This window comes from Felis catus, chromosome B3 (genome assembly GCF_018350175.1).
Source record: "Felis catus isolate Fca126 chromosome B3, F.catus_Fca126_mat1.0, whole genome shotgun sequence".
Lineage (NCBI taxonomy): Eukaryota > Metazoa > Chordata > Mammalia > Carnivora > Felidae > Felis > Felis catus.
The window spans coordinates 63,615,707-63,626,667 of NC_058373.1; the positions used below are offsets into that span (position 1 = coordinate 63,615,707).

General features: G+C 39.3%; 1 long non-coding RNA gene across 1 annotated transcript; it reads left to right on the forward strand.

The window, feature by feature from the left end:
* The first annotated feature begins 5,844 nt into the window (after nucleotides 1–5,844).
* Nucleotides 5,845–10,961, forward strand: LOC123385984. Its single transcript, XR_006599327.1, has 2 exons — nucleotides 5,845–6,137; nucleotides 7,565–10,961. It is a non-coding gene; the product is annotated as an uncharacterized LOC123385984 (long non-coding RNA).

Below are 10,961 nucleotides of genomic sequence, written 5' to 3' on the forward strand. Positions count from 1 at the left end.
AATTGATTATTGAATTTGGCAACACTGATTAGGTTAGTAATGCATGAATTTCATCTTCTTTTTAATTCTGGTAAAATCTCTGAGAAGATTACTCTTTTGTATTTTTTGCAAAGAACCTAAAGATACAGGACACATAACCTGTCCAGATGCACACACCTGGAAAATGGTAGAGTGAGGCTTGAACTCAGATTTTCTGACCCCAATTCCCATTATCTCTGATATTAGCTACTTACATTTTTGTTTGACTTTAAATCACAGATTTCCTTTTTCCAAGGAAGTCACATTTTAAGACTCACTACACAGTGTGGATATGAGATTTTGTTCCATTTTTATGAATCTTAAGTGTTAAGAATCTGGTAGAATAAATGCTTTTAGGAACCCCCTGTATTATCTGGGAATAAAGCTAGGCCTGAGCATGACCACCTTTAACACTCAGCCATCTGAACACCCTGAATGTTTTGTGGAAAGTAGAATGGGAACAGGTAAATGTAAAGAGAGAGAGAGGATTCCTGCATCCTCAAATGAATCCTTTTTCCTGAACACAGTTAGCCGGCATCCCCTGAAGAGACTTCTAAGAAGGTCAACATGTATTGGTCATGGTCATTCTGTGCTCTAGGCAACATGACAGGCAGCTAGTAAGTCTGGAGCTAACAAGTTCAAAGGTTCTGGAAGAAACAAGACCTGGGTATAGAGTCCAATTTTATTGTTTCTATTTTGCTATGAACAAGCACATGTATGAGACTACAACAAGGTCATCTCACCTCTGTCTACTCCTTCCTTAGCTTAAGACTATCCTGAGTATTTTCAAAGAGTAATGTACATGCAAAGGGTTGAACATTTGTAAGTATTTGTGCACAGCATTGAAGTACTAGAATTCAGGCAGTAGCATCAAGTGGTTCTTTTTTTTTTTTTTAATTTTTTGTAATGTTTATTTATTTTTGAGAGAGAGACAGAATGTGAGTGGGTTAGGGGCAGAGAGAGAGGCAGACACAGAAGCAGAAGCAGGCTCCAGGCTCTGAGCTGTCAGCACAGAGCCCGACGCAGGCCTCGAACCCACGAGCCGTGAGATCATGACCTGAGCCGAAGTCGGACGCTTAACTGACAGAGCCACCCAGGCGCCCCCATCAGGTGGTTCTTTTGTAGCTCAATGATTAATGCTATAAAAGTGGAACACTCAAATAAGGATATGCCTGTGGCTTTGGAACAATGCCAACAGGACTTCTGTGATAAGGGACAAATGATTTTTTTTGTCTGTTCATAAGCCCAAATGGTTGGGTAGATTGAGAAATGTCGTAGATATTTATTTCTTAAGGACTAGAGAAGAACAAGAGGGAAGATTTATTTGACTGATTCATTGGTTTTCATCACTTTTGTTCAACATAGAGATTTCCAATTGTTTCTCTTACTGAAAAAAAAAAAAATCACCGGTGGCGTTAGAGATACGGTAATGCTACAAAATGATGGAAAAAACAACCTGAAGATAATTGGAATATACATGAAAGTGGCTTTCTTCTCACAGATATCAGATTCATAGTTACCCACCAAATAATTTCAGATCAGATGTCTTCTGTGTGTATTTCTTTTGCTTTTCCACAAGCTACAAAAGATAGCTGTCATCATGAGCTTCATCAAAACCTGAAAAAAGTCATGCTAAAAATTTGGCACCACAGACATCAACGTAATATTTAGGACATTCAAGACTGGAAAGAATCTCTTAAAATTTAACTTCATTTTGAGACATAAAGTAACGGAATTCTAGAATTGCAAAACGCTAACAAACAGAACTCACTAAAAACCCAACATTAATTAAAATAACCCAAGTCATGGGCCAATTCTAAGTTTTACAGGGCTGTTTTGAATAGTTTTAAAAAGCTGAGACTTATGCTAAGTCAACATGCCTGGTCCATCCAGAGCCCTGGGAGTGTCCAAGACAGCCACAAAAATGCTGAAGAGAGTCCATAGCCTTGAATTCAGAGCCTCCATGACTGTGCCTATTATTTGTGAATGTGGTTGGAAACTAGAGCTCAAGCCTCAATGCAGTGAAACCTGCCTGATAAAGAAAGGAGTTTCTGAAATGGTAGTGCCTTGAACAGACTCTGGAGGGTTGAACGGCTCCAGGATCTAAAGATTAAGGATGGATATTAGGTAGTTAATCTGTTAGTGCTTGACATGTTGGTCTAAGGTGGGTGGGGCAGGATGTAAAGGCATCACCTCAAGTAGAACCAGGAATTCATCCACCAGCCTGCCATTAAGTAGTTGCACATCATCTTGGCTCACTTTGAATCTCAGTGGTTCTGTTTTCTTACTGGTAAAATGTGGGGAGAGTGATTGTCACTGCCTCTCCCAGGATTAATGAGGTGGTATTCACAAAGAGCATTGTACCCTTAGAAAGGAATGCTCTGTGGCCAGACATTATAGGGCAATAACATTAAGCATGTTTGAAACATGTGCCTGCTGTTACCAAATGGATGCTACAGCTGAACAGTCTTGTATCTCAAATACAAATTAATGCATATGGAACTGCTTAGGGGTAACAGATGACAGGCTGAATGAGTGAGATAGTTGATTATTATACAGAAGGTAGTTCATGCTTAAAAAATGCTTTATGCCTGCTATTTCATCCTCAATACACTGAAGACATACTTGAGAAATCCCATTTAGATAATCACTAGCCATTGATGGCGGAAATTAGAAATGGAGAAAAGGATTGGGTCACCGAAGCTGTTTCCTGGGAGACAACATGGAAGAGGCAATTCCAGCAACAATGCCTGGATGCTCCTGCTGTGTGTTAACTTAGCTTCATAAATTTGCCTCTGTAACTGTGACTGTGATAAATGCCAGACTGAGCCCAGGATGGCTACCCTTAGACTTAATCTCCACAGTTGCCTGAAATCTTTTATACAAGGACCACACTGTAAACCTCCGGGATCCACAAATAAATAGCAAGGCTCTATCATCAGAGTGGCACCTGTGAACATCCCCCCTTGCTTGTGCAAGTTGTTCAGACACATTTCCATTTATCAGGCAGATAATAAGCCAGCTGCTTCCTAAAGAGCATCTTTTCCTATATTTGGAGGTTCTGGGATTCATAGCACAATCAACTTGCTGAAATTAGATAACTATATTCCTCTAATTAAAATTCTCTAATGGATTCCCATTGCACTTAGGAAGAATCCCATCTGTTTACCACAGTCATCAGGGCCCTAGCAGAGCTGGCCTCTAACCTTGTCTTGGACCGGGTACCCCTTGTTTGCCATGCGGTATGTTCAGCTCATTCCCAGTCTAAGACTTTGCCCTTGCTACCCCTTCTGGCTAAAGTGCTCTGTCCCAGATTATAGGCTGGAAGCTTCATATCTCAGCTCAAATGTCAGTTTCTCAGTGAGGCCTTCCCTCACCATCTGATCTAACATCCTGCCCTCCCCATCCCCACTTTTCATCATATCACCTCAGTATATTGTCTTTCAAAACACTTACAGTAATGGCAACTACCTTACTCATTTGTTGCCTTGATTATCATTTCCTCCTCATGGAAGTAGACAGTTTGACTATCTTCTTCATCACTTTGTAGCCCTTGTGCCTGGAAGAGCACTTGGAATATAAAGTAAATATGACTTCAGTGGATGGATTAATGGACAGCATTCATGATTTAGATTTCTGAATTCTTTATGGGATTTTTAATACTACGCACTGTGACCAATTCCTCATGGCAATATGCTTGCTCTGAGAAAGTCTTTCATCCAGTGTATAGTTAAGATAGTCTGGGATCATTCCATTCATTACAGCTTAGCTTTATGGACAAGAGAGAACTTATAGATAATGGGATCTAGAGAGACAGCTATTTCTGGAGTGGTTAAACCTGAAAAGACTTCCTACTAACCTACTTTTAGTTTTCTACACAGATAGAGGGTGTTAAAAAAGACCAGTGCTCAATTTCAATTCTCATCCTTACCAGCAAAGGTTTGGAAAGAAATTTAACCTTTCTGACTTTGTATTCTCATATATTGCCTGCCTGATTTGTATCTGAAGGACCAAGTGAGACAATATGGCTGAAAGGCTCTGAAACCTTTAAATTGCTATTTGGATGTAAGGTATCAGTGTTTACACATGAGCATTTTGAATGATCTATCTGTTGACTCCTTTCTTCCTCACCAAGTGATCGCTTTTTACTTCTTTTTATATTTGCAGTACTCAGTGCAGTAGGTATTCAACACATCATCAAATGAATGAATGAGTGAATACTATTATCATTCCTATCTTTCTCTTGGCCAACTCCTATCTCCTTATTGTAAGTCTTATTGACTTTGTATTTATTTGTCACTCTGTCTTTTTTTGTAAGCTATTGGCCGTTAAACAGAACAGTTTCATAGGAACTGACCCAGTGACTTTCTGCTGTTATTGTCACTGTACATGGTTTGCACATGGGTTTTAGCATCCTAGGGTACTATAAGGGAGAGAGGGAATCTGTCCAATAAACAAAGTGAAAGGCACAGATCTACTCGCCATGGCCTTCTATGGTGTAGACTCAGAATATCTGAGACTCTTTATCAACCACAACTCCAGCCCACTCCAATCTATGTGCCGTAACCATTGAGGAAACTGAAGTCAAGACCTTAGTGAATCATGTCCTAGGCTGTTGGGCAATACCTTTATTTTGGGATTTGGGTTATTTGTAGATTGCCCTTTTTTAGTAAAATGAGCATCACTGTTTGTTTCCATTTTGCAATAAAAAGCTACTGGCTATTTAGCCAGAAAATAAATATTTTCATTTTGAATTGCTTTCTGGACATTTTTCCAAGAGTTTGATTTGAAGCTGTGAAACACATTATTCTCCTTCCCTCCTCCCATTACTCCCCCCCACCCCATTTCCTCTGAGGTGGATCAAAACCAGTGCTTCAAAAAATAAAGCCAGTATTCTGTGATTGCTTCTTTACCGTATGAAAGGATCAGAGAAGCTGAAATAAATGTTTGAAGAGATCCAAAATCCTGCAGTCAAGGAAAGTCTGCCAGCCAACCAGGTATTCCAGAATATCTTGCCATAAGGCCAGCCTGCCCAGGGACTGGCATTGAAATATGTCTGGGCTTTGGTATTTTCTGTGTAGCTTAAAATGCTATCTTTGGGCACATTTATTGGGCTGCATAAGAAATATTGTACAATCTGCATAGTGATGAAGTTACGTATGTCTTAAACATGTTCTCCAGTCATAGAATATTCCTTTTGCAGACCTTTGGATCCCTTAGGTTGTTTTTAAATTTAATTTTAATTTTCTATTTTTCCATCTGGATGCACTTTCCACTCTCCATTTCTTTTACTAAAATTTTCCAGCTTGTTTGGTGCTTTATCCACTGAAAGCCTTACCTCCGAACCTATGCCCTTTACACAATAGCACGCACACACACACATACACACACACACACACACACACACACACACACACACTCAAAAACAAATGTTAAAAACCTTAAATTTAAGAGTTTAATTTCACTTCCAGCTGTAATTTACTATCAGTAGCCTGATGTCCTCAATTTTAGTCATTTCCACTCCTGCTTGGTTCAACTCAAGGCACTCAAATCCTGATTGACTCATAGTCTAAGTATTTAGTAAATTTGTATCTCTCCTTTTTATTTTGGTGACATTGCTTAGGTATGCCCTGCCATTCTTGACATAGCTGATAATGAGAAGCCTTCAAAAGACATTTTTCTTACTTTTTAATAACAGCAAGTAATAGCAGTTGAATAAAAAAAAAGAATAAAAGAAAAATAACAGTAATCTCCAAAAGAATCATCATGAACAAAATAGCAATGAATTGCACATTTTCAGAAATGGATCAAGGATTCGTATTTCAGATTCCTCAAAAGTAGGTGAACTGCTTTCTTCTCATTTTTTCCATAATGTCCTTTAAGTAGAGGATGAAGGATGCTTTACAGAGGTGAATAAAATTCACTGCCCTATCATTATGAAGGGCTGACTCAAACTTTCAAATATTTTGAGTGGTAGGAAAAAATAAGCACAAGATGATTTTATGAGTTTTAAAAGTGTTGTCTGACCCCAGGGAGAGATCCAACTGGACCAAACCTGCTTTATCCCTCCTGGATGCATAACATGCATTGGGAAATTAAAGACTTTGAGAAGTCCCGTGGTAAGGAATCTTGTTTCATATGGTATTTCCCACACTTCTCAGACTATGATACTCTCTTCTCACAGAATAAGAATGAACTCTCACAGAAAATGTCCACAGAACACAGTTAAAGTAAGGTTCTGATCATTCTAAAAGCAGAGGGTGGGTGTATGGGGCACTGTCTTTGCCATGTGATCAGGAATAAAGAACCAGGAAAAGTGGCCAAGTTCAATGGCTACCAGCTTGAACTTAGGGATGAAAGCACAAGATATACTCTTGAGTGGAGAGCCTCCGCTCACAATGAGAACAAGACTGAGGGAGAGAAAAGGTGTTGAGATGTTCCATGTGACCCTAAGCAGGCATGCAGAAAGGCTCCTCCTTCTGGTAAGCTGAGCTTTTCCAACTTGGTTGAATACTTGAATCATGTCGTTCTTTTATGTTGCCTTAAAGACAATTGACTGAGTTTCTGTTTTTCAACGTATATAGAAAAAAACAACATTCTTGAGTCATTAGTTCAATTACTCAGCATATCCCTGGTGAGTATTCATAACCATATTTTTAAAACAGGTTCAAATTACTTGTCATTGTTTTCATTTTAAACCACATCAGTTAGATTTCCTACAAATTACACATGCGCGTATGCATGCACGTGCACGTGCACGCGCGCGCACACACACACACACCACCAACACCCACATGTCTGTTTCTCATTCTGTGGTGACATGTAATGAAAGGTTATTGTGAACCAGGTCTACATAAGACAGCTGCCCTGCAGATGTTCCAGAACTATATTAAATGCTCTACACATTAATGTTGGCTTCTAGGAGTCTGAAGCTCTCACCCCAACCCAAGTACTTTAACTTCTCATTCCTCTTCCATTTACTTTCAAACTGAATGATTAAGGGACAATATGAAAACCACATGTAAAATGCCCACTGCGTTTTCTTTTCTTTTCTTTTTTTCCTTTCTTTTTCATACATAAAAACAATGGGGGAAAGCCAATGCAGAGATACTGGGGCCAACGAGTGGTTTACTTTGAAGCTTACCAGGGACACTAGGGAAATTTGCCAGTACATGGATTGCGTTTGAAGAGTCAGATCAAAGAAAGAAATATGGAGTGTCAGAGCCTGGCATCTCTTGGGTTTGGATGTCCAAAGTGCAGTGTCCAAAGCAATTTTCATTCCTTGTCGGTGTTGCATTTTGTGTCACTCTTCTCTTCTAAAAAGTCCTTGAAACAAAAAGGCATATGTTCAGTGTGGACAAAGATGTAAACCGTCATCACATTTTTAAAATGGAATTGTCAAGTAGCCTTGGATTTGGATTTCATTTGGGGATCTACTGATCTCTGGAAAAGTTTAAATCTCTGGTAGTGAAGTACTTCATGTCCTTTATCCTTTCTACAGATATTTCACTTAACTTCTAATTATTTTTTTTCCTTAATTTTCCAGGCCCCCCAAAGGAATAATTTTCTCCAACTTTACTCATCTTGGAAATGATGGGGGAAAGGTCAATAGGACTCTCTGGTGAAACTGGATGTGAGAAATAGACTGATACATGGTAGCCTAGACTTTGCACTTCTAAGACATTACACCTTTTGGGATATTTAAAGTATCTGTGGCAAACCTGTGATCTTCTGAAGTTCCAAGTGGAGGTGTGGAGTGCTCCTGATGGCAGAATTTCCTGGAGAACGAAATTGATGTTTGTACACCAAACTTAAAACCTAGCAGGTAGTTTGGATGTGATAAGACAGAGAAGAAAGTTGGTGCCTTCATCATCTATCATCTTCTGCCCTTTTCATAGACCCCAGACCCATGAACAAGCAGAACCACTTCATTTTGCATTCCACTGCCCAGTCCTCTCTGCTATTGTGCTCTTCAAAGATTCTGGGCATCTTCGGAGTCTGGTAAAAAAAAAAAAAAAAAAAAAAAAAAGGTGGATGCTACATATGCTTCTGATTTGGATTTTCATAATAACATTCCCTAAGATTTCCAAAAGGCCAACACCTTGAAAAAGTATGTTAAATGGCTTAGTGTTTGTTTTTTGAATGTTTTAAATGCTGCATGCAACTTTGTTTGGTTCTGGGTATGCATTTAGCATTTAATTAGAAGTCAGTGCAGTGCTCCTTTTCTGCTTTATTTTCTACAAAAAGATTTAGTAGTGGACAACTATGTCTGTGAAGCTGGGGTGACTTTCCAAAAGGGAACATATAGCCAAGGTTTTCTTTCTCCTTAAGCACCAGGGCGAAGGTTGGCCTCACACATATAAGTTGTGACAGGTCCATTTCTGGCTGTGTAGTTGGATTCCCAGAATGTCATTTCTTCTTGTATTTCATGATTCTGTCACTCCAGGGTTGGAGTCACTCATTCTATTACCATCTTAGATTTCAGTTTCCATAATGTGCCCATCTGAATTCAGCATTAATTTTCTTTTCCCTGGCAAGAAAACACCAAATAGTGTGTTTAACCCCTTGAGTCATCAATTCATCAATAGGCCAGGCTCTGTACTTTGGGACAGCTCAACAAACAATTTTACCACTGACCACAGAGTTGGATAGAGTAATCCCTTTCTGCAGAGAGCACAGAGGATGATCCAAGTCAGGGCATATGGGGAATGATTTCTTTTGCCATCTGCATTTTGCATAGGGTCATGTAACCACCAGACCAGTAGGCCCCCTAATTCACCCTGTCAGCTCCAAATAGAGCAGACTTCACACACAAAAAGTGATGTATCTAAACCTGAACAAAGAAATGGTTTATGATCTTCTCTTCACATCCTTGGATCTTAGGCATTACAATATTTTTCTTTTCTTCCTAAGATCTTTTACTATAAAATTTTAAAAAGCTCACAGTGCATCAGCATGGTCTTCTTAGATGTTTGTTCACTTCTGTTCTTGTTGCTTAAGAATTAAACACACAGAAAACTTCCTCCCTACCCAGTTCATACTCCTTGTTTTGTTAAACTGGTATTATTACCCTTTTCATTAGGGTTCATTTAAATTCATCCTCAAAGGTTTGATTAAAATTAACTAACATATATGTTAATGGTCATGTCTATACACAAATCTGTTTGACTATTTTGACTAAATATGCGAAACTACTAAGTAAATGGAACGAAGGTTTGGGACTCTTACCAACCAGTTATTTGGGGATGTATATCTCATTAAATGATTTGGGTGAAACTTGTACTTTTCCGCTAGGCATTTGTGTTCCATAGGTAAACAAACTATAAAACTAAGTTGGAAATTCAACTGAAAATAATCACAGGGTTTTTTTTCAGTAACTGAGAGCCATGGTACTGTGAGAAGTTTTTGTTGCACTCAGTTCTTCTCATCTGTGTGTGTGTGTGTGTGTGTGTGTGTGTGTGTGTGTGTGTGTGTTTCTGAATGCCTAACTCTGATGGATATTCTATTCATTAATATTCCATGTGTTGCCAACTGATTCCTTTGAAATGTCTTCTCATTTTGTGACAATGCTGAGTTCTATTGGTGGTGGCTGACATTGTGAGAAGAATAAGTTGTGCATATAGTCTTTAGATTGCACCTGCATGCATTCCAATATGCCAAATTATAAAGGAGCAATAGGAAACCACAGCGAGGAGTTTATTGGATTATTGGAGAGTTTTTGCTTGTGGCTGTCTCTGCAGAGTGTCACATAGGTGGCCTTTCTGACCAGGGGTTTTAAATGATGCTTCATTTGTCAGTGTGGAAAACTTCAGAACGAGCATCCTCTCAAATCCCAGAACAACATCTTTTTTACTTGCTATTCCCTTGGGAGGTTCTAGAAGATAGAATGGGAGACCATGGTGATTTGGAAAGAAAAAGAGGCCAGTCTTCATATCGACACCCGAGGAATCAACCTATAGTCTGCCCGCTGTAATCTCAGGGGGCTGAGGCAACTGTGTGTTTAATAATATCGAGGACTTTGTGACTTACAAAAAGCCAGTCAAAGCAAGGTCTGGAATCAATGTACATCCACCCTTCTCAGTTTATAAGACTATAGGGAGAAAGATTTGGGCTTTGTCATTTCTGAATCCCGCAGGGTGCTTAGTAGTGAAATGATGGCACTACTTGCAACTTCAGCAGCCAATAATTACTGAGTGTTTACTCTAAACCAAGCAATACCCTAAGCAGTTCATAAACATTACCTTATTTAATCTTGATTATTATTCTACAGTGTTATAGTGAGTATTCTCACCTTATTGTCAAGAGAATGTAGGCTTAAAGTTTATATAACTTGACCAAGGTGACAGCCGATATAGTGGGTTGAATAGTGGTCCCCAAAGGACATGTTCACGCCCTAACCCCCAGTCCTTGTGAATGTGACCTTACTTAGAAATAGGGTCTTTGCAGATATCATTAAGGTAAGGATCTTGAGATGAGATCATCCTGGACTTAGGGTGGGCCCTAAATCCAATGATAGGTCTCCTTATGGAAGAAAGCAGAGGAAGATTTGGGACACACACAGAGATGGCCATATGAAGATGGAGGCGGAGACTGGGGTGACATGTCTAGAAAACCAGCAACATCGAAGATTGCTGGCTACCACCAGAAGCTAGGAGAAAGGCATGGGATGGATTTCTCCTCAGCCTCCGAAGCAACCAGCCCTGCTGATACCTTGATTTCAGATTTCTGGCCTCCAGAAGTGTGAGAGAATAATTTATGTTGTTTGAAGCCACCCAGTTTGTGGTCATTTGTTACAGCAACTCTAGTCAGTGATGGAAACCAGATTGAAAACCAAACACCAAAGCCTGTGTTTTGAGCCCTAGTCCTTACACATCCACTGTATTGACTAGGCCCATGCTGTGTGTCTAATAAATGTTTAATAAATGTTGCTGGGTTTAAATGTA